Below are 22,674 nucleotides of genomic sequence, written 5' to 3' on the forward strand. Positions count from 1 at the left end.
GATGAACTTCTCCCCCTCACCCAGCAATCTGGAAGTATCGGTGAACATGGGATCTGTTTCCTGTCACTTTAAGAGATGAACAGTCACTGGTAGGTGGCATATCTGGTTTCCCACCAGAGTGCTCCTTCCCCTATCCACCCAGGGGGTGCAGGGGTGGGTTGGTGGCTGCTTTCAGGCCTTTCCAGTTGGAAAAGCTCCTTCCCTGCCATACAGGTGGTCCTTGCTCTGGGGCAAGTGAGTCTCTGAGCATCTCCCTTTCCAGCTTCAGGCCTGCAAGTAGACCAATCCCACTGGGCCTCCTCTCAATCTCCTGCATTCAGCCTCACATCTTCCTCTCTATCTTTAACCCAAACTCTCCTGCAACTGAGCAGGCTCCACACTTTTAAGGGTGTCAAGCCTTCTGTTTGGGTTTGGCTAAGGTCCCTCAAGAGTGCAGCCAGCCACTCCTCAGATCCACCCACTGCCTCTAGAGCCTTATTCCAAAGCCCTAGAGCAGGGGGAAATTCCAGAGAGGTTGACCTGCATAGCCTCTCAGCTCCTGACCATGATTTGACCTTCTGGCTATTACAGCCAGGCTGCTAGTCAGCCTCCCTTACGATGAATTAAACTCTAGCTCCCCATAGATAAACTAGGAGGGTGCTACAACTGCTTTCACCATTTTGTCATCCTTTGTTGCATCTCATTGCTACTGATTTCCTGTTTTTTCTTTGCATCCACTTCTTGTTTAATTGCACTCACTCCAATGGTGACTGCCTTGCATTTCTCAGGAAGCAATTCCTGATGGTGAGGTCAGTGAACTATGTCTGCATGCAACCTATAGTCTCCACTGGAAGTGCATTTTGCAACATGACAGTGCAGGAGAGCAATTGACAGACAATGGGAAAATGTCATCCTGTAGCAGGAAGCACCTGAACAAGGACCTTCATGGCAGGATGACCAGGTGTTATTGAAATAAAAGGTGCAGCTTTAAAACTATATTTACATGTTAAAGCTTATATGGAATTTTAGGGATTAGGTTTAAAACTGTTTTAAAGTAGATGTAAACCCGGTTACTAAAATCCCATAAAAGGTTTAACATACTAATGTAAATTCATTTTTAGTATTTTTAATGTTTCAGCTTTTATTCTGCCTTGAAGGTCTTTGTTCAGATACTTACTGTTATAGGGTGACAACACTATCCCTGTCTTCCAGTTGTGCTCTTAACTTGTCATCTAAGGCCTTGTTAACACAGGTGTACTTAGGTGTATGCCTGTGTGAGGGCCATGTTTGCCCACACAGGGATGCACAGGTCTTCCATGCATCCAAATGCAGGTAGTCCCATTCAAGTCATTTGGGACACAGCGGATGCAGCCAATTTGACATCTGTGTGGGTCCCCAAACACACCCTGGCTACATTTGGGAACTGTACCCACATGTCTGTCAAATTGAAAACAATGGCAGTGTACGTGCAGTACAGTTCAAGTTGAAATGAATGGGGCTGCATGGACCACCTTTACATCCCTGTGCAGCAAGTACAGCTCTTACACTTAAAGGAGAAGTACAGCCAAAGCTTGTTTGGCTTAACTTCTCTTGTGGATCACAGGAGTGCAGTTTGTTCTGAACTCCTGTGACCCATTTTCACTTGCCACATAGCTGGTCCAGGCTGGAAAAAGATTGCGACCATATGATCCACCAAGGCCACTGAGAGGCTGAGCCAGGCGCTTCCGCCCCCTCTGCAGCCCAAAGCTCCACTGAGCACTGGGGGGGCAGAGGTACTGCTCTCTGCTCAGAGCGGAAGGGGAGAACTAAGCGATCAGCAGTGTTTGATCACTCGGTTCTCAGCCATAGAGCCAGAAGGGGACAGATGCAGCATTAGAGCGATGCACCTAGTATAATTGAAAAAAAAAATTTCAATACTTCTCTTTTAAGTTCGCCAGTGTGAATGAGGCTTAACAAATAAGAGTTTGAAAGGGACAATGTTATTTGTGCCTTTGGACACAGGAGGGTGGTCAGCTGTGAAGGCACCATCCAGCCACCCTCCAACTCCATAGATTGTGAATGTTTCATAAACCACTTGGGTTGGCTGCAAGGGGGTGAATTTGTGCAGTTAAACTTCCCTCCTCTATCACTTTTGGACACTTTTAATTTTTTGGAGGGAGCGGTGACTTCTCACAGAGATCCGTCACACAGGCTCCGGAGAGAACCGACCCCAATCACTGCCAATTCTCCACCGACACAGGACACAGTCGACACCATGAGTTCCCACTTGCAGAATCTGCCTTAAAAGGGGACCCCGGATGGTGATATGCCTAAGATGCGCTTATGAAACTTGAAGCACATACCCAAGGGGCGATCTGGAAGGTGTAGGATTCTATCCCTATCTTGGCAACGGATGATCGTTTTCTGATATTACAGGATAAAACCTACATGCGTTTTTTTGACGCACTTCTGGTGAGTGCGTAATCCTTACCTCCGATTCACCGTGTGCTGCACAGAATCTTATCCCACGCACCTACTAGGATCGTTTGGATCCCCACTTCTGATTAATTTTGAGACTATTATTCATCTCACCTAGCTTCACTGCAGTGTGATTTGATATTGACACTTTTGTGTTTTGTGTTTTTATAATTTTATATGTTATTATAGCGCTGCACCTTATATATGGTCTCTATATATAAATGTCTATGTACTTTATTTGAAGGTTTTCTCTTGGTTACCTTTTGGTGTTCTAGCCGCTTTCAGATTTCCGGATAGTGCTCGCTTTTTATTTATTTTGTATTTCTGTCTCTTTGAACATACATTTCAATCTCTGTATTGCTGTATCCAAAAATTATATATTTGTGCATTTTTATATTTCTCCCCTGTTTCTGGAATTTCTATGATCTGTGTCATTGTCTTAAATTGTATGAGTCGCTGTAAAGTAATTGAGTGAATATTCTTGTCACCTAGAGATTTTATAAGCATTTTTTATTCACTGAAAGAGGAAATATTATGTATCCATGTCTGCATTATTATATGATTATTTATGTGATTATTATTTATTCATGTCTGTTTATAAAGCACCTGCTATTACTTTTTCTCTGCTGTATTATGTAGATGAAGCAAGCACAAATAAACAGCCAATGCTTTCACGTTAATAATATAAAAAGCGGTTAGAAAAACATTACATCAATGTTCACACATTTGTCCTCAGTTGTAATCTTTGCTTACATATTTTGAGCCTATAAGCTTTTGTGTAAATACATACAGTGCCTTGAAAAAGTATTCATACCCCTTGAAATTTTCCACATATTGTTATGTTACAGCCAAAAACGTAAATGTATTTTATTGGGATTTTATGTGATAGACCAACAAAAAGTGGCACATAATTGTGAAGTGAAAGAAAAATGATGAATGGTTTTCAACATTTTTTTTTTACAAATAAATCTGTGAAAAGTGTGGTGTTCATTTGTATTCAGCCCCCCCTGAGTACTTTGAAGAACCACCTTTCACGGCAATTACAACTGCAAGTCTTTTTTGGTATGTCTCTACCAGCTTTGCACATCTAGAGAGTGAAATTTTTGCCCATGCTTCTTTGCAAAGTAGCTCAAGCTCTGCCAGATTGGATGGAGAGCATCTGTGAACAGAAATGTTCAAGTCTTGCCACAGATTCTCAATTGGATGTAGGTATGGATTTGACTGGGCCATTCTAACCTAATCTAAATCCAAACCATTCCATTGTAGCTCTGGCTGTATGTTTAGAGTTGTTGTCCACCTAGGAAGGTGTATGTGGCTCCATTATCTTCCCATCAACTATGACCAGCTTCCCTGTCCCTGCTGAAGAAAAGCATCCCCACAACATGATACTGCCACCACCATGTTTCATGGTGGGGATGGTGTGTTCAGGGTGACATGAAGTGTTAGTTTTCCACCATACATAGTGTTATGCTTTTAGGCCAAAAAGTTTAATTTTGATTTCATCTGACCAGAGCACCTTCTTTCACATGTTTGCTGTGTCCCCCACATGGCTTCTTGCAAACTGAAAATGGGACTTCTCATGGCTTTCTTTCAGTAATGGTTTTTCTTCTTGCCACTCTTTCATAAAGGCCAGATTTGTGGAGTGCACAACTAATAGTTGTCCTGTGAACAGATTCTCCCACCTGAGCTGTGGATGGCTGCAGCTCCTCCAGAGTTACCATGGACCTCTTGCCTGCTTCTATGATTAATGCTCTCCTTTCCTGGCCTGTCAGTTTAGGTGGATGGCCATGTCTTGGTAGATTTGCAGTTGTGCTACGTATACTCTTCCCATTTTTGGATGATGGATTGAACAGTGCTGTGTGAGATGTTCAAAGCTTGGGATATTTTTTATAACCTAACCTTGCTTTAAACTTCTCCACAACTTTATCCCTGACCTGCCTGGTGTGTTCCTTGGCCTTCATGATGCTGTTTGTTCACTAATGTTCTCTAACAAACCTCTGAGGGCTTCACAGAACAGCTGTATTAACTGAGATTAAATTATACACAGGTGGACTTTGTTTAACAATTAGGTGACTTCTGAAGGCAATTGGTTCCACTAGATTTTAGTTAGCGGTATCCGAGTAAAGGGGGCTGAATACAAATGCATGGGACACTTTTAAGATATTTATTTGTAAAAAAACATTTATCATTTTCCTTAGACTTCACAATTATGTACCACTTTGTGTTGGTCTTTCACATAAAATTCCAATAAAATACATTTACATTTTTGGTTGTAACATGACAAAATGTGGAAAATTTCAAGGGGAATGAATACTTTTTCAAGGCACTTAAAGTGAAACTACAATCAATATTAACCATATTTTCCATTTCAAAGATCTGTATTAGTTTTGAAAACTAGTTTTTGAAAAAGATATAAAGAGTAGAAAGGAGCAGAACATTACCCAGGCTGAATACAAAAAGAGGGCCAAAAGACACAGGGTCCTAAGAAATATGCAGGGATCGCAGCATAGATTCTCAACCTTTTCAACACAGAGGAACCATTGAAATGAGTTTCCAGTCTCAGGGAACCTCTGCTAAAAATGACTATATCTACAACTCATGATACATCAGTGTGATGTCAGTGGAAAAAATGCTCCTTACACATGTGATCACTGGGAAGAATTACCCCCTCACAGGTAGCTAAAATGATCAATAGTGTAATTGGGAACTCCTCTGAGAGGCAGAAATTTCTCAATGCTCAGAAAACCCCTAGCAACCTTTGGAGGAACCCTAGGGCTCCATGGAACAAAGAAGTTACATCTTTATAATGTCAGAATATTTGGGTCCTGTTTGACAATGAGAAACAAGTGCATGGAAAGTTTCCTCAAGATCTTAGGGCTTGGAACTGTAATGACAAACTACCAACTTAGCAGTGGTCGAAGTATATGTTAAAGTGGAGAAAAGGTGAGGGGAGGAAAAGAATGTGCGAAGAAGTGTTAAACACGAGGGCCCAAGCTGCAACCCAAACTCCAGCTTAGCTAAAAGAGTCGGAAGTCGGAAGTGACGAAACGCGTCAGGGACGTAAGGACGTAACAATACAATCTCAAACCGGAAGGAGCGGCACGGCCATCTTGGATACTGGAGTTCAGCTATATGGACTGTGGGAGAGGATGGATGCTGGCGTTTTCTATGTAAGATGTGAATAAATTTGTGAAATCCTTTTATATACTCCACTGAGCCTTTTATTATCTGCCCCTTTGAGGAACGGGGAAGGTGGATTGGAAGCAGTAGGAAGCTTCCGGTGAGGGAGAAATTTTGGACTGCCCGGAAGGAATTTTTGCTTGGTCTGCATTGGAAGAGGGTAATGGTATTTTATATCACAAGAGAGATGGCACTATTTTATTTGGATGCGTGTGTTTTCCTATGAGAGGGTAATGGCATCTAGTACTTTTGGATGGTGACACTGGTTGTGGAGTGTTGCACTTAATCACAATTTTGGATTTTTGGAGTGTTGATTTGTCACGGGTGGGAGTGTAGGAGGAATCACTTTTAGTTTCTCACGAGTGCGTTTTTTTCTGTTGTAATGATAATGCACTATATTGAGTTTATATTTTTTTGAGGTATCCTGATTTGAGGTTCCTGGATTGAAAATCAGCAAAGTGAAGTAGTCCCCAACGTTTGAAAAAACACTATATATTGAAAAAGCACTATATATGGACTCATATGTGGACATTTGCTGATATATGTTGTTGCACTGTTGGGGGTGGTAGAGGGAGTATCGAAAAGATCTAATTTATATTTTGTTTACACTTTCAAGGGTGAGAGTGATACTTTTCGCGGGGATATCTAGAGTTTGTATTATATTTCTGATAGAATGGTAGATAACGTCTTGTGGAGGGGAAGGGGAAGCATTGCAATTTCAACTGATCAAGTAGTTACATTTTTTGCTGCCTTGTCTGTAATGTGCCCTGTTTTTCTTTGTAGCCAGGACCTACAGAGCTGATAGCCTAAAGCACTCTACCTTTCTTAGGAATTATGTTATTCATATCTGTAATCGCCTCTTGACATCGCTCTCATCACAATTCTTTTGGTCCTACAGTCACTGAAATATGAAATTGTCAAAGCTAAAGCACACCTGTCATGAAAGGAGCATCCCCCACTGTGTTCCAAGAACACTATGGTGCCTTAAAGCTGAACTATGCGTTTACAAACTAGCCAAGAACTGACATAAGTTTAGTTAGTGGCTCTTAGGACTGTTTTATGCTATTGAAACCAGGTTGGTTTACTTCTTTGCCAAAAAAAAGTACAGGACAAGCATTCTTGGACTGTTCCTGGGTGTCCCTGGTTCCTACCTGTCCTCCTTACAACTTGTTGAAAGATTCAGCCTTATTATAAAATACAATGAAAGAGTTTGTAAAATAGCTTTTAATGGCAAATGCTTATCAGCAGCAGACTAATCAGCTACTGCAAGAGGCTAACCACCCGACAGATCTAATATCTGACTGAAGCCCACCAGGCCTCCTTAGAGAGACAACAGAAAGGAAACCTGTCTCTACAGGAGCTGATACAGGCACTATCAGAGAGGCAGAGGGTGGCACAGGGGCCAATGTCTACACAATGACAGTTGGTGCAGAGAGCTTTGCAATAATTGTTCATGGAGGAGGATGTTAAAGCCTACCTCATCGTCTTAGAGGGAGTTACAGAATGTGAAAATCTACCCAAGGAGCATTCGGCAGATGTGCTAGCACCCTTTTTAATTGAGAGCTTCTGTCGTTTCCCAAGTCTCACATGTGGTGTTAGGTCTGGCTCTTTCTCACATATTAGGTAACCATTTAGGGGTAGAAAAAACATACATGTGAATTGAGCAGTGTTTTTTTTTTGGTCCAGTATTTACAAAGTATTTAAAAAGTATTGTAAATCATGGCCTGAGTGTCAAAAATGTACTACAACCACATTTTCGTAGTACACTGGTAACTTGCCTATAATTGAGGTCCGTTTTGAGAGGCTGCTTGCAAAGTCCACTAGGAGCATTATCACATATTGGTAGTCTTTCAGTATTCCACCTAGGAATCAAGAGGGGTATAATGTTGGTGTGCTGAAATGTTTTATTATGCTCCAGCGGACACACTTAATGCCAACTGTCCTAAATACATCTAAATGTTCATCTGAACAGGTTTCACAATCCAACAACTATCAAACAATTTAGCAGAATGAAATTAGCATTTCTTAGATATAAAACATGATATATTGCTGATGCTCAGTACATTCCTCTTAAGAAGTCTAATGTCTTACTGGTCTTATGGAGTATATACTTGTAATATATACTTTTTTTAGCGGATAACTAATGGTTTCTTCTCCTACATTAATATAACTGCTTTTTATGATAGTAACTGTGTTACTCTAGACAATTTGTAGAACTGAGTAGAGCTGAGAGCTTGAGATGTATGAAAGTTAAATTTAGGTAAAAAACCATACGCACAGATGTGTATTGCTTAAAGACTTATTAAACCTCCCAGATAACTAATATATCGCAGCTTACCAATCCTTAGATGTGGTGGCTGCATGAATTTTCTTTTTTTAGGCTTTTTTTCTCTTTACTTTGACCTAGTGATTCAGCAAGTAACACACTTTCTGTCGTAGGGTGAAGTAGTAAAGAAGACACTTTTATACAGCAGCATTGTCAGTCTGGAGGGAGGATAATGTTAGATGCACTTTTTTTTTTCCTTTTGGGATAATGGTTTTACATAAATTTAATAAAAGCTGACCATTGTAAGAACCCCTGTCAGTGTTAAATGGTTTGTCTCAACCCTGCTACTTTGTCTGGACAGCTTGGTCTGTTAAAGTAGGTTGAAAAATAACGGATTTACTAGTGGAATCACCAGGTGAAAATAAAGGAAGAAATCCTTAAAAACGAAAATGTACCACCACAGCTAAGAATTGGTAAGCTGAAAATTATTTCATCATCTCCACTCCTGCCTATTGCTCTGATGCCTGCTGCAACCCTGTTGAAGATGACAGTATTTCCAATTCTTGACAACATAATGCAATGCTGTTCTTGGTGCCAGGCCCAATCACTGTTACGTAAGGGGGCAGGGGAAAAACAACAGTGTGCATGTGTTCATCATTCAGTATGGTTGATATTTGCATAGGATTTTTGCAGGGCTACAGATGAAATTGTGGTAGAACTGGAGTAGTAATGGTGAGGTAAAGAAGAATTCCAGGTAGGCACCATACTACAGTGATCTCCACTATCTTCCAGGTCCTGCACCAAGAGGCTGCCCTGCTGCATTGTGAACGTAGTAGTTTGCTGAGTCTGCACAGGTGCGTTTCAGAGATTGGTTTGCATTTTCTCAATGAATGCAAAGTGTTCTCTAATTAGATGAGGTGGAGAGGTTGGTTGGTGAGATCACAATCTCCACCTCATCCAATCAGAGAACACTTTGTATTCCTTGTGAATATGCAAAGCGCTCTCTGAAAGGTGCCTGTATTAAAGTGGTAGTAAACTAATTTTTTATGCTTTTACCTACAAGTAAGCTTATAATAAAGCTTACCTCTAGGTAAAATGAATATCTCCTAAACCTTTAGGAGATATTCTAGTGAGCGACAGTCAGTGACATCACCGGTACATAGTTACATAGTTAGTCTGGATGAAAAAAGACAAACGTCCATCCAGTTCAACCATTTAAAAAAAAAAAGTTATAATCCTACACCCACAGTTGCTCCCTGAAGGAACAGCATACCCGTGCTGTTCCTTCAGAGCTGTGTGCCGCTGCTGTAGCTCCCGCACCCACATGCGGGAATGACATCATTGTGTCTTTGGGCAATCAAATGGCCGCAGCCCTGAAACCAGGAAGGAAAACCGGGTGAAGATTATTATTATTATTATACAGGATTTACCATATTTTTCGCTCCATAAGACGCACTTTTTTCTCCCCAAAAAAGAGTGGAAAATGTCAGTGCGTCTTATGGAGCGAATGTCCAGTATTTCTGCTGCCACCATGACAGAATATCGGGCAGGCCGCTCAGCTCTTCTCTCCTGCAGGACCTTACCTATTCCTCACTCCAGCGCTGCAGTCTTCCCGCGGCGGCTTCTGTGACAGCCGGGTGCCCACTGCACATGCACGAGAAGCATGGTGAATGGTGTGTTCTGGGACACATGATAGGTCCCAGATGGCTCCGGGCCATTCACAAAGCGTAGCGCTTCTCGTGCATGCGCAGTGGGCACCCGGCTGTCACAGAAGCCGCTGCGGGAAGAAGGAAGGACAACTCCGCGGAAGTGGGAGTGGGTACTTGTCAAATTCAGGTACCCGTTCCCCCTCCCTCCCCAAAGGTCCGCAGTCTCTGGTAATCTCCTTTACTGTCTGCAGTCTCTGGTCATCCCCTGCACTGTCTGCAGTCACTGGTCATCTGTACTATGTCCACAGTCTCTGGTCATTCCCTGTACTATGTCCGCAGTCTCTGGTCATTCCCTGTACTATGTCCGCAGTCTCTGGACATCTTCTGTACTATGTCCGCAGTCTCTGGTCATCCCCTGTACTGTGTCCGCAGTCTCTGGTCATCCCCTGTTCTGTGTCCGCATTCTCTGGTCATCCCCTGTACTGTGTCCGCAGTCTCTGGTCATCTCCTGTAATGTGTCCGCAGTCTCTGGTCATCTCCTGTACTGTATCCGCAGTCTCTAGTCATCCCATGTACTGTGTCCGCAGTCTCTGGTCATCTCCTGTACTGTGTCCGCAGTCTCTGGTCATCCCCTGTACTGTGTCCGCAGTCTCTGGTCATCCCCTGTTCTGTGTCCGCAGTCTCTGGTCATCCCCTGTACTGTGTCCGCAGTCTCTGGTCATCTCCTGTAATGTGTCCGCAGTCTCTGGTCATCTCCTGTACTGTATCCGCAGTCTCTAGTCATCCCATGTACTGTGTCCGCAGTCTCTGGTCATCTCCTGTACTGTGTCCGCAGTCTCTGGTCATCCCCTGTACTGTGTCCGCAGTCTCTGTTCATCTCCTGTACTGTGTCCGCAGTCTCTGGTCATCCCCTGTACTGTGTCCGCAGTCTCTGGTCATCTCCTGTACTGTGTCCGCAGTCTCTGGTCATCCCCTGTACTGTGTCCACAGTCTCTGGTCATCCCCTGTACTGAGTCCGCAGTCTCTGGTCATCCCCTGTACTGTGTCCGCAGTCTCTGGTCATCTCCTGTACTGTGTCCGCAGTCTCTGGTCATCCCCTGTACTGTGTCTGCAGTCTCTGGTCATCCCTTGTGCTGTGTCCGCGGTCTCTGGTCATCCCCTGTACTGTGTCTGCAGTCCATTGGTTCAGAATATTTTTTTTCTTGTTTTTCTCCTCTAAAACCTAGGCGCGTCTTATGGTCAGGTGCGTCTTATGGAGCGATAAATACGGTATATAGCGCCAACAGTTTGCTCAGTGCTTTACAATATAACGGGAGACGATACAGCAACAATACAGTTCAATACAAGAGGGATAGGAGGGCCCTGATCCTTGGAGCTTACAATCTAGGAGGGAGGGGCTAGTGGTACAAAAGGTAGTACCTGTGGGGGATGGACTGGTAGGAGGAGTAGAAGATTCCATTATTAGCTGAGGGCAGGATAGGCTTCCCTGAAGAGATAGGTTTTCAGAGATCGCCTAAAAGTGAGCAGAGTAGGCGATAGTCTGATAAATTGGGGTAGAGAGTTCCAGAGGATGGGGGAAGCTCTGGAGAAGCCCTAAAGATGAGCATGGGAGGAGAAGACAAGATGGAAGCTTCTGCAGCGGTGATAGTATGCCACTGGAGGGCTTCGTTCTCAGGTAAGTCTTTCATAATGTGATAATGTGCTAGTATGCAATGCATACTAGCACATTATGACAATCTTTTTTTTTTTTTTTTTGTTTACTACATGCAAGATGGACCAATGTAACTATGTACAATATCCTTATCTGGCATTCATCGTAAGGTACTAGAAAATGCCTGCTTCAGAACAAGGTGGACATGTTTGATGTCAATAGAATACACAGAGATTCTGCACGTTTTGCTTTGTGTAATTCATATCTAGTCTCCGATGACTGTAGCAGTTAGTACAGTTATTTCAGCTGGCTGACTGATTTGACAATTCAGCTTCTGTGCAGGGATGAATACATATATCAAAGTTTGAAGAATAGCTGCAGATTTACATAAAACTGTAGCAATGAAATAGACTTAACCTGCCCTGCCCATAGGTTAAAATGGAATTAAACTCCCAAAACAGTCAAGGCATGCTGTGAATGATAATTTTCCAAAGTGCTTGTGTTATCAACTGAGCTGTCAAGCCATCAAATGGCTGGTGTCATGACTGATCACATGTGCAGCACCATGACAACTGCAGATTAAACAGAGGCTAAGACAGCAGCTTCCTTGCCTGTAAAGGATAAGAGGGTTTAGTTCCATTTTAAATGAAACTCCACTGTTGATAAGAACGTACGCCATACTCCCATGATTTACCTCTGCATCATCCAGGAAGGGCAGAAAATATTGAAGGATGGAGAAAAGGGATGTGTCTGTGCTAAGATGGTTCATAGTGAGTAAAGTCCATCTCAACACAGATATCATCATCCCTGCACAGTCAGAGCTGGTGTAAATGCTGTGCCAGCCCCAAAGTTTGGCTACAGATTTTAGAGGGAAGTTGGTTAAATTCAACTATCCTCAGCATACAAAAATTAACAGTGCCATTGAGTGTTGCAAAAACTCTGCCATTTAAGCATATCAAAGCCAAAAGCAAACAAACAAAAAAAAATAATTTATTGCAATTTACCAGTCCTTAGACGTAGTGGTTGCACATTCATTTTGTTTTTCCTTTAAATTCACCTTGTAATCCTGCAAATAACACACATCCTTTAAATAAACAAAAACAAAACCGCATATATTATATGCATTCCACAAAAAATAAATAATATGCAACACAAATAGTGTTAACTTATAAGTCCAAAAAGATCAAGAAAATAGTCTCAAAGACTGAAAAAAGTGCTAATGCTCTGATACTTGTAATAAAGTGCTCCACTTGACAGTGCGGTAGGAGCCCCACATGGACTGACACTCACCCTATGTAGGTGGCCATCTACAGTATTTCTAGTATAGTCAACAGCACTTGTGGGGCATTCCCCTGTGTAAATGTTTATTTAAAACCTTGCAAACATACAGCTTGTTATTAAAACAATATATATATACAAAAAAATAAACTAAAAAAGAAAATATACATAAATAAATAAAAACAAACAAGCTTACATCAGCAAATAACAGAAAAGAAAACGGCCCCCCCCCAAAAAAAAAATAACATAAATAGAGCTATATACAAAGAAACATAATTTTATTATCTGAAAACTACTAAATTATGCAAAACACAACCCTAACCTTCACCTAAACACACCCTCAAGCTAAGAAATGCAGCCTTTTTCCAAAAATCTGATCTTATAAAAAAACTAGGGGATGTGAAAGGACAGAAAGAAAAAACACACACCCTGAGACTGACAGACAGCAGCTACAGGGACCTGACATTCCTCCATGCCTTTGTCCATGCCCCCGAACGCCATCTGTCCTTCTCAAGACCCTGAATCTTCCCAACCTCACCCAGAATGTTATGCACCACCACCTCAACAAGAAAGACATTTTCAGAATGGAAACCTGCATTCCATGTGTAGTAATGGACTACTAAGCTAACTAGAAAAAGTGTCTTAAAATCAAAATCCCAGCTACTTTGAAAGTCTCCGTAAGACCACTCCACGTAACTCAAGCGGGAAAGGAAAGGGATACCCAGAGCCCCACCCACCCGCTTATAGACTTCTATATTGAAGGGGCAGGGGCACTGAAGCAAGAATTGGTCCATCATCTCCTCCACCCCACCACTCTCCACTGTTGGACAAAAACAGTTCTCCGCAGAGCGATGATTCAGGTTGCCCTTCACAAAGAGTCTGCCATGGAAGATCACCAGGCCAAATTCCGAAACTTTAAAGAGATTCTCTCCAGATCCATCAAAAGCAGGCCCTCCCTCATAACAGTGCCTGGGCAATATCTCAAGGACAGTGGCTTGGTATAGTCAGATTCAACAACCCTTCCCACCAGTGCCTTCCTAGGAAGAGATTTAAATTTCCTCTGCCATCACTTGCCACTGCTGAAGCATTTTCAGGCACGTAGCAACATAAGCCGGGAGCTTACCATGTCAGACCCTCAGGATTTTTACTGGCCCATAATTTTCCCAGCTTCGCAGAAAAGACCTCAACCAGGACTGAAAAATACCAACCCACCCAGGCAGTTCATCTGCCAGCATACTACCAAAATGATGTTTAAAAAAACGTCAGAGAAAAGAAAACCACTGGGTTGACCATACCTAGGCCACCCATCCACCTGGATCTCTTAACTAGGTTCAGTCTGTTCCACCATAGCAGCTGGTAGAAGCAGCTGTAGATCTTCGCATAAAAAGACAATGGCAAAACACAGACAAAGCTGACATACAGAATACCGGCATCAGTTCAGTTTTAATCAGGTCAAGTCCGTGTAAGAGAGTTTCCAATCCTTCCAGCTGGCAACCTTGGCATCGGTATCTTGTAGCCTGCTTACCCAATTTGCAAGGCCGTAATCGCAGGGAACAAATTTGATGCCTAAAACGTTAAATTCCTGTTGGGGCTCTAGGAAGGCTTCCAGTAGCTCAAAGCCTTCTGTGACGGAATGCGGTGCCCGACCCTTGCCCTTCTCACCAACTGGTGACAAAGGACCAGCCAATCTCGCACCATGCTGTCACTTGCGTAACAATGCCACTCTCAGTTGCACCCTGCCAAAGATTTTCCAGCTTGTGGCACCACAATCTGTGTTTCAGCAGCCTGATAGTGATTGTTATTGGGTCAGGTTAATTATGCATTTAACCCTTCACACTGCCACCACCGTTTTTTTACAGAGAAGGAGGACACTCACAAATCCTAGCAATAACACTATGATTTTAACATAAGCGTCTACAACACACACTGTCACCACAGACAGGGATATTCAGAGGATTATAGTATACAGTAGCACTCTTCAAGAGACAGGGATTCTTTAGTTTGCATTAACTGCTCTACCTTGTTTGCAATTCTGGTCGGGTGAATGATATTTCCCACAATCCCTTTCCAGAACCAAAGAGGCATGCCTATCATATTGTCACTTCCTGAGCAAGAGTTTAACCTCCCGAGATCATCCCCGGATTTCCATTATTCTAAACAAGCCTATAAAGCTTCATCTGCAGACACTGGTAGGTGACATACTTGTCAAGCTGTTTATTTCTTCCTATGGCTTTGAAAAGTCCAATGATCCTTCGTTTTGTAAGCTCCCACCAGGGCGCTAATGGTTGCTACCTTCAAAGGAGTGGGGACCGTCATCAGGATGATTGAGGTACACATTTCTTAGCCTGCTTTCCCCCCTCCGTATTGGGAGATCTTACAAGCTTCAATATTCCTTGTGATTGCTCCTCCACAAAATCACAGATTCCTCACCAGAAGAACGCTCTCCCTCCACCTCAGAGAACACCTCAAAAGCATTTGACACTTCCACCCTCACTGGTTCTGGAACACTGACATCCTTCCTCCTTCTCCACCTCTCCTTACCATTTTTCTTCAAGCCTCCAGCCATTCTGTATCCTCACTTGACAGGCAGAACCCCTACTTCCACGACATCCTCAGCCAAAATTCCCCCATTTACCCCTCTCACCACATCATTTACTTTGCCTTCCACACCAGCCACCTTCATGCCATTCCCCTTACCACCCCCCACCCACCCACCACCATCATCTATTCCATCACCCACTTCACCCATCGGTGTCTGCTGACCTCCAGCTGCACTTCTGCCATGCTGAGGAAGGGGAATCGGTGCAACCATACACGCTGGTCCATCACCCCTCAACACTCTAGGAGAAACAACAGGTTTAGACACAGACTTGACAACCACACTTTCCGACACTGACTGGGGAACCACAGACTAGGGGGGCACTGATACCTCAGACGGACTCACAGACACAGATTCTGATTACACAGAGACATTAGGGTCCCCTGGTACAACCTCAGCCAACTCAGACTCTTCCCTATCCAGGCGAAAGAATTCCTCCACCAACTCTGGCTTATTGTGCATAGCCTTGGGGCATTGGCTATAAGGGTGACCAATCTTATCACACAAGTTACACCTAATGATCTTACGGTCTCTTGCCAGATGCCCAGTTCCTGACACAAAGAGCACTTTTACTCTGGACAGGAAGAGGAGAATTGTCCTTTGGCTCCACATTTATGACATAGCTTAGGTTGTCCAGGGTACCAATAAAGACAGAAGAGGACACATGCTGGACCACATTCCCACATACTCTCATCACCACCAACCTCCTACTTGTCCATATTCCTCTATCATCCACAATCTTTTTTAAGGGACACAGTGTTTCACCAAACCTCCTCAACTAGACCCATAAATCCTCTGGGGGTATAGACTCATTCCTAGTCAGGATAGTCACATTTTTAATCAAGAGTTGCCGTGATATTACCTTGGGGGCAGGCACCTTCCAGTCCGGCTGGCCCCTATACATGTGCTTATATCGTTCCCAAAACAGGTCAAGTGATTCTGGCCACACAAATGACAAATTGTATTCATGGAAACCTGACTGATTATAGAATAAATATCCTCAGCCTTAAATCCCATGGCAAGGATCCTGTCCCCAACCGCCCTCCTGATAGGTGGAATACCTCCTCCTTCCAACCTGAGCTGTACCACATTCCTGCGTTTAAAGGAGGAAGGTGCGTTAGCTGACAGACCTACAACTGGCTCCATTCCAGCAGCAGCATGACTTTGTCCTGACACAGCCTTAGCATAGCTCCTACCTGGGACAGATGACACAGAATTCCCAGATTTAGGCACATTTACTGATAAATTACCCGCCACCTTATCCTCCCTTCTCCCTTCTCTCATCTAGTACAGCAATCCCGCTCACCATATGCCCAGAAGTACCACAATTACCAGCAGTCCCATTATCAGATAAAGTCCTCTGTTCAGAAAAAACACCTGCCGTCTTAGTGTCCATACAGCACTCCTGCTCTGCAGTCTTAGTGTCCATGCAGCACTCCTGCTCTGCAGATTTAGTGTCCAAATGGGACTCCTACTCCTTGTTCTCACAGCTAGCAGGAATCTCTTTATCTGGATTCCCACCATCTCCTCCTGCTTTTCTTGCCAATTGCAAGTATCTGTTAGCAGATGCAATCTCTTTCTCTGTAGCAGCAATCACAGGAAAGTCCTCCACACACTGAGAGAGATTCTCCATAGGCACTTCCTCACCAGCATTTTTCTGATCTGTAAGAGTTCCAGCATGTGCTCCATCAGCAGACACTATAGCACTGCTGCCATCTTCATCAGACTTAAAAAGTGATAATTTTTCCACAACTTTCTCCCTTACTGGCTGAGGGAGGACATGCTCCTCCTCATCTTCATTGGATGAATCGGTCGAAAATTGGAACTTCTTGCAACTTAAAGAAGATTTCATTTCCTCAATGGCTTGCAGCAATCTGCCATTTTCCTCAACCTCCTCCTGAGATGACCTAGGCTGCTGGGGAGGGAGACGGGCAGATACTGTCTGAGATGCAACAGATCTTGGGACAGGGGTAGTACTGGAACCAGCATGTTAAACTGCTTCCTTACCCCCTATCCATACTGTTGCTGTTGCTCTGGTATCCGCCCTCTGGCTGGTACTGGCACAGGCACCTTTCTTAATGTGCTGGAACCTTTCCTCATTCTCATACTTTTCTCTGAATGCACCTCTGCTTCCTTTCAGAGAGGAACTTCTTCTCCTGCTTCTTCAGTGCCTCCTCCAGAGACTTCAGCTTGGAGTCTTGCCTCTTACTGCTCCAGGTCTTTGTGTGCAAACTTTTGTTTTTCCTGAATTCCGCCTTCAGGACAGCAAGCTTCTGCTCCTCCTTAGTTATACAGTGAAGTTTATTCACCACTCTGTCCTGGAAAGCTGATAAGGACTTGCCCTGCATAGGGCCAAGCCCAGGATCCATGACCGCTTGATCATGCGGTGTAGGCCTCAGTCTCTCTGGAGAGCCCCCACCTGGGTCTTCCTCAGCTTCTTGCATGATGATTGGGGAGAAGCCAGCAGGAAAGCCCCAGGCTTGGTGTTACTCCTGGCTGAGACCACAGCAGAGTGAGCCAGCAGCACCTTGCAGAACAGCACCACCTGGTGGAGAGGCTGATGTGACTGGCATTCCCCTGTGTAATCACCACCGTTGCTTTACTCCAGACAATATGTAGCACACTGAATACATCCAGTCATAAAAAGGATAGGAAGAAAGATCCCATAGCGTCCCTTATCTTCAAGATGACCAATACATTGAAATGCGTCTGTCAGGGCTCCCGGGGTATGACCAGAGGTATGTGACTGACGCAGGGAAACGCAGGCTTCAGATATGTTATAAACAATACGATTTATTAACACTAACAATACATAAACGCAGTGCAAAACTAAAACATAACACAGTGCAAACAAACCAAACCAAACCACCCACAGATAACAGTACATACAATGCAAGCGTCATCAGGCAGGCCGAGTCAATAACAAACGGGCAGGTAGGAACAGGAGGAGCAGGCAGAGAGTAGTCAAGTCACGAGCCGGGTACAGCAACTAACAGGCAGGTAGGTACAGGGGGTCAGGCAGAGAATGGTCGGGGTCACAAGCCAGGGATCAGAACAGGAGAGGTCAGGATCAAACAGGGTCAGCAACAAGACAGGAACAGGAACAGGAATGCAGGAACAAGATGCAGGGCCCAGGAAAAACACACACCAAGGCAGAGTCTGCAGGTCTGGCCATCCCTTAAATACACCAGCATAAGCAGTTTCAGGTGTTTGGCTGGCTGCAAGGTTGAGTCTCTGATTGCTGGGAGCACCCGCTGGCCAGCCCTGGTACTGCAGCCCATAAGGCAGGTGAGTCCCACCATTGCTGGCCAGTCCATTCCTGACAGCGTCGAGGTTTGATTACATCATTTCCACTGACGTCACTGTTAGTTTTTACAATTTTTTCACTGTTTTTATTTGATTTTCTGTCAACATTTTGCATTCATGTCTATGCTTTTTCCCCACTATATTAATAGGAGCAGCAGTGGTTGTCACACAAGCTGGACTTTAAACATGTCTGCCTTTGTTTATCTCCATTACTTGATGGATTGTTGTGAATAGTAATTTACTCAATAGAGATAAGGTTTTTTTCTGCTTTATAGTAAGATCGCTGGGAGCAACAATGCATTTTCTGGCAGGATCAATAGTTATTATCAGAAGTGGAGCTGTAGCAATTGGAATGGGTTTTCTGATTTGTCAGATTATTAGTTCCCACTGATAGGAGACAGCTAGTAGGCTTAAGGGCTATCCGGGGAGCAAAGGATTGTTGCCCTTTTACCGCATTGCTATGGGTACCCGTGGTGCATGCTACAATTCAGATTTAAGTGTTCATTTCCTATTCTTCCATGATAAAATAAGAGATGAAATCTTATGTTCACCATCTTCACTTGCTCCAGTTTTCATAAATGAACCCCATTGTATTTTTCTGTTTTATGACCTACTCAGTGTCAGTTGCTGACTGACAGGTTATTAACAATATCCTTACATATTCTGTGGAAGAACAGTGGCAGATTATTTTCCTTGTCACATTCATCTGAAGGACATAGTGTACTCCCCAAAATTTCATATTTATCTTGGTTGACCCTGGTGTTCAGCCTACATTTAAGCAGATGTGTTTCTGTGACTCACAAAGATTTTTAGGATTGTATTGCACTGTCAAAAGGAATGTGCATTTTTATTCAGTCTTACAAACCCTGAAATATGTTCACTTATTCCTCTGAAGGTATATTTATCATTTCCAGGATCTTCACTTTTTCAAAGTTCTTGGATATTATTCTTAACATTTTTTTTACTTTTCTGTAGGCAGTGTGCTTAGGAAATGTTTTACTGTGAAACCATATTTTTTTTAAGGGAAAATGCTTCATCATTGTATCTGCAAATAGTATGAGAACGATAGAACTACCACAATGTAATAGGTTTGTTTTAATGGATAAGTTCAGGTGAATAAGAAGTAACAAAATAAATTACCTACGTGTACCCTGCTCACTGTTCTTCACAAACCTTCTTATAGGTAAAAGCCCCTTAGGCATTGATGGTGGCAACAACTAATTCTGGCATCCCTCAGAACAGGCCAATGCATGCGCAGGTTACAAATGGAAACCTCTACAACAGCATGAAAGAGGTAAATGCAAAATACTTCATTATACACTACAGCAGTCAAGGATTCTTCCCAATTCTTACAGGAAGGCTCCAATCCTGTGCTGAAAAACTGGTAACCACTTCAGAAATTGAATACTTGTTGTTTTTTTATACCCACTCTCCATGAATGGACCTATTTATTAAAATACAATTGTGGTTTTGCCTATTTGGAGCAAAAGGTTTAAGCAGGTTGTAGGCTATCAAAAAAAACAGTCATTCGCCATGCAGTCTCTGTAACCTTGGATCTGCCCCTGAATGCACTCTACAGATTTGTCCCAGGTCATCCCTTCTGTTAGTTAAATGCAAAATGTACTAGAAGAGTGCTAAATCTTCAAGAGTTTTGTTTTTACTTTTTGTATTGACCAAGTAGGACCCTACATTCATGTCATAGGCATTGCTAGGATTTTAGAAGACCTTGAGTGTCCTTGGGCCTCTGCAGAAAGATCAGTGTTGCACATACCAAGCTGATGACTGAATATGCACCTGGTTAAAAAAGGGGCAGGTAAACATTGATGTAGCTAAGATTTTATGCTTCAAGCACTGTAAACAGATGTCACATAGCACCCCCAGAGTATGCCTTCATCTTTTTTCAACAGTAGTCATCGCTCTTCATGTCAGAGCTACACAAACACCCCAAGAAAAAGGAGAAGACTTGAAAATAAAATCTCATATATTACACCTTATAGTTGCACCTAAAAAATGCACAAAACAGTATCTTAGCAAGAAGAAAATTGTTGGATAAAATTTTTTTTTCTAAAATATCTAACCACCAAATCAGGTTAGTATCCCCAAGATGCCATTTAGCATTGGAGGGATTCTATGAGAGGAGTCTAAAAAAAACTTACTCCTTCTAAGTTACCATTCCTCATTGCTGATGGGCAGTGACTCTTTTGGCAATGACAATTTCTCAGCAGAGGATGCCATTATAGTATTGGATTTATACCCCCCTCCTGGTACATCCCAAAAGATGCCCTTTACACCCCTTTAGAAAAAGAAGACTGTTAAAAAATTATTTTAATGTTCTAAAGTTAACAAAGTATCCAGCATTGTTTAAATATGTCCCACAGTGAATTTCCTCTTCCTCTGTTTTTTGCTGAGAAGACAGAGGACTCCCGGCAGAGGAATAGTTTCAGCAGAAAGAACCCAAGGGAGGTCTCTCCCAACGGCTCCCTATGATATCACTGCCGTTAACACCATATACGGTGTTATACCAATAATGATGAAATATGCAACTGTTACATCATTCACCGCATATTTGGTATCCCAGGGGTGCCTGTGCTTAGCTTCGTCACTGGTTCTGTGCTTCATATGCCCGTCACAAGGAGGAGGCACCCGAGACAGTCTTCTAATTATTTTGTGTGTCTTGTTTAGGAGATCAGAACATTTGTACATTAGTAGCCCTCACAATTTAAGAAACTAAAACGGTATCGTGTAACTAAGGTATGTACAACCATTAGGTAACATAAAAAACTTTAGTCCTTTATGAATTTAGGGAATTAATAAGGGATACATTTATAGAAAACCTATTCAGTTTGTCTAAATAAACCTGATCTGGTCCACTGTGCTTTATTTAGAGCACAGAATCACTCAAGCAGGTCTCTGCTGTAGAAGATGCTTAGTCTGCTGCCTCTTATATAGTTATAAATACACACTTTATGGTCAGTCTTTACAGAAGCCAATTAACCTACCAGCTTATATTCTAATTGTACTGAAATACAGAGGGTTATGGGGAAGACCATATAATTCCAAATAATGTCCTGGTTGAAACTGCTCAGATTGTAAAAATAAACGCATAAGGATTTGGTGATCACCCTTAAATTCCAAATAATGCTCTTGTTGAAATTGTGCTCAGGTTGTGGGAAGAAACACATAGGGAAGACCATTATATGTAGAAAAATATGTGGAGATGTTCTCTTTTTTCACAACACATATAATATTTCCTAATTTCTCAGTGGACACCATCCTTTTATGTATCAATAGAACCAAACCCCTCTTTTTAAATTCCAGACGAGGCACGGAGACCATGGACTACAATACTGGTTTCAAATGTTTTCTAAGCTTGTATATAGACTAATGTTTGCTTTAAAGCTCAACCCCAGCTTTGGCGAAGATTTAAAATTCAGTTCCTAGCATCAGCAAGCACTGTCCCCCACAAACTCATCAACCCTGTGATGTGGTGTAGCTACTTCCTGTGAGCCCAGGGTATGAAGCCCTTCTCTGTACCCTCAATTGGGCTCTTAGGAGAATGCTACAGAATGTGATACCATGTAACTGTGCTCTGAAGATGAGGGTGAAGATGACCTGTGACCTCATTGAACCTGGCCAAAGACAATTGGAAAAAAGGTAAGTATACAATTTTTTTTTGAAAGTGGTTGTAAAGGTTGAAGGTTTTTTATGCATTCTATGCACGAAGGTAAAAACCTTCTGTGTGCTGCTCCCCACACAGCCTTCCTAATACTTACCTGAGCCTGATCTCGATCCAGCGTTGTGCATGGGAGCCCCAGATCTCTCCTCATTGGCTGAAACACAACAGCTTTCACTGCTGTCAGGCACAGCCAGTGAGGAGCGGGCAGGGCTGAGCAATGCTCTTTGTGTCTTATAGACACACAGAGCACGCACGAGTGCCCCCAGAGTAAGCTGCTTGATAGTGCCGACCTACAGGTCTACTTTGAGGCTATAGAGTCTTAGGGTGAATCCCCTGTTACCCACCACTGAAGAATTCTGGGAACATCCACACATTTTCATGTTATACTCTTTGTTGACTCTCTTCTAATGGGAATTATTGGGAGGTTTATTGTGCTTTAGATCAGTGTTTTACAAAGTGTGGGATGTTGACTGAATGGTGCCCATAGGAGTGCACATTTTTTATCTAGAATACCAATGCTCTCCCTTCTGCCTGCTAACTGTCACAGAAATGAGAATATTTTCTATTAGAATATGTGCTCTATTGATGGATTGCAGCCACTAGAGGGTGTGTATTGATTTAAACCAGAGGTGT

General features: G+C 42.9%; 1 protein-coding gene across 3 annotated transcripts in view; it reads left to right on the forward strand.

Annotated features, from left to right (window-relative positions):
* Positions 1–22,674, forward strand: part of LINGO1 (leucine rich repeat and Ig domain containing 1) — a 513,120-nt gene that overhangs the window by 57,014 nt on the left and 433,432 nt on the right. Inside the window, exon 2 of one of the 3 annotated variants that reach the window (XM_089671358.1) lies at positions 19,549–19,659. The exons of the other annotated variants lie outside the window; for them this stretch is intronic. The gene's annotated coding sequence lies outside the window, so the exon portion shown is untranslated. The remainder of the gene's footprint in view (positions 1–19,548; positions 19,660–22,674) is intronic. 3 annotated transcript variants of the gene reach the window in all.

Source organism: Staurois parvus, unplaced genomic scaffold (genome assembly GCF_062004578.1).
Source record: "Staurois parvus isolate SC_StPar_1 unplaced genomic scaffold, SC_StPar_1.0 ptg000105l, whole genome shotgun sequence".
In the NCBI taxonomy this organism is placed as follows: domain Eukaryota; kingdom Metazoa; phylum Chordata; class Amphibia; order Anura; family Ranidae; genus Staurois; species Staurois parvus.